We start from the raw sequence: 2173 nt of genomic DNA on the forward strand, positions 1-2173 counted from the left end.
CTCCTGCCCAGAACGTTTGGCGCACCAGGAATCAGCTGATTTGTGCTTCAGCCCCACTTCTTCCCCTCCCTCCCAGAGCTGGTTCACAGTGCTCTGAGGCTGAGTCTAGACTACAGTCCTTTGTTGGAAAAAGCAACGCACAGTGCACTCCGCAATGTGCGTCACCTTTTCCGATTGCGTTTCCGGAAGAGGCTTTTCCACCATTTGACCCTGTATAGATGTACCCTGAAAGTGCTGGGAGGGAGGGGAGGAGCAGCTAAGTGTGGGGCTCCAGTGCCCCAGTGTGTGAGAGGCATGGGGGAAGGGGACAGAGAGGGAGTGTGCAGGTGGCAGGTGGAATCCCAGTGGGCTGCATGCAGCCCATGGGCTATAGGTTGCCCCCACATTGCCCTAAATGCTGGCCTGATGACAGCAGTGACGGAAGGGGCGGCAGCCTGGCAGTCCTTTCATCTCTAACACGCCGTGCACCTGGGAGGGATGCTGGATCTTGGGGTATGCTGGTCCAAAGAGGGAGTTTGGGCAGGGGTATGAACCCTGGCTACCCCTCTCCCCTCCCGCACTTAGATTAATGGAGCAGGTTGTGGCTGGTGCTGCCCAGGGAGCTTTAACCAGATTTAGGTTGTGGAATTGGGGCTGCTGCCAGCTGAAAGCGCTGATCCCAGGGAAGTCAGACAAAACTTCCCTGGGGACATTTGTTGTGTCTGCCAGTGGGTGACCAGGCAGTAGCCTGCTGGCTCTAATTAAGAGATCACAAATTATTTTAGATTCTTGGGGCATTCAAAATTTGGTGTTTGTCTTTAAAGCACGTGATTACATCCTGGAAGACTAGCCCAAGGTATTCACACCTCCAGGAAGCATTACGATCGCCTGTTCAGCCTTCTTTTTTCTATTTCCCGGCATTAGAGTGTGGAAACCAGGAGCACACAGGAAAAGTGTGTCTACACTGCAGTCAGACTCGGAGAGATAGTCGTGTTAGTCTGTATCTGCAAAAACAACGAGGAGTCCTGTGGCACCTTAAAGACGAACAGATTTATTTGGACACAAGCTTTCCTGAGTAAAAACCACTTCATCAGAGGTATGATTGTAGCACGGGGAGCCAGACCTGCTCTAGCTTTCATCTGAGAACAGCTAAAAATAGCAGCGAAGTGGTGGAGATTTGTGCTTTGCACGTCTGCCCAGTTCTTCTGAATATGTACTTATGTTCCCTTCCTGTTCTGATGTAACCCACACACTGCCTGGGTGTGGTGGACTGTCCCATCTAGTGCCACCGAGACGACTTGCAGAGAAAAAGAATCGGCTTCCTCTAAAGCCTTAGCTAAGAGGCAGCTGGCTTTTCGCTCAAGAAGTGGAGGCTCATGCCCTAAGCTCCAGAGGGCCCAGTGTTTGATTCTGCCTGAAGATGTTGGTGTTCCACTGGACCCAGGCTGCCATGCCTTCACTGCTATTTTTAGCCATGCCAGCAAGAGTAAAGCCATGCCAACCCATGCTGCAACCACACCTCCAATGGCAGCCCAAGAGGCAGGCTGGTGGCACATTCAGAGCTTCATAGAGTTTAAGGCCAGAAGGGACCATTGACTCATCTAGTTTGGCATCCTGTATGTCACAGACGAGAGAATTTCACCCAGTTACTCCACTATTGACCTCAGTTACTGGTCTGACCAAAGCAAGTACAAGGTGGGTCAGACTGGAGTTCTCTGTAGTCTGTGGGGGGCACCTTGCAAGAAGGTTCCTGGGAGCAAGATTGAGAATGCGTTCCAGTGTGTGTGGTGGGGCAGAGGGGCGGAAGAATGTTGCAGAGGGACCCATAACTTGAGTTTCTGCTTTTCAGGTGCTGCATTAAGTTCACAGCAGGTCACATCAGTCAATGCTCAGGACAGCAAACATGTTCCAGAGAGAAGTGTTAAAAAAACAAAACCACACCCCATGTACCAGGCAGGGAACATTCTGCTCGGCTGCCCATTCATGCAGTTTGTGGGTCTTTTCTGTATCGCTTGGCAACGTGCTGCGCTGTGAAAAATCACTTGCCATGGAGAGATCTGATAAGGGCTGACCTGCCACAAGTGGGAACAAAATGCTGCTCTGTGCCACCTGCCCCTTCCTGTGAGCAGCAGGAACTCAGTCATGGAAGTGATTTACAGCACAGTCATCTGCTGTCCATTCTGTCTAATGCTTC

This window comes from Pelodiscus sinensis, chromosome 1, assembly GCF_052426305.1.
Source record: "Pelodiscus sinensis isolate ZL-2025 chromosome 1, ASM5242630v1, whole genome shotgun sequence".
Classification (NCBI taxonomy): Eukaryota; Metazoa; Chordata; order Testudines; family Trionychidae; genus Pelodiscus; species Pelodiscus sinensis.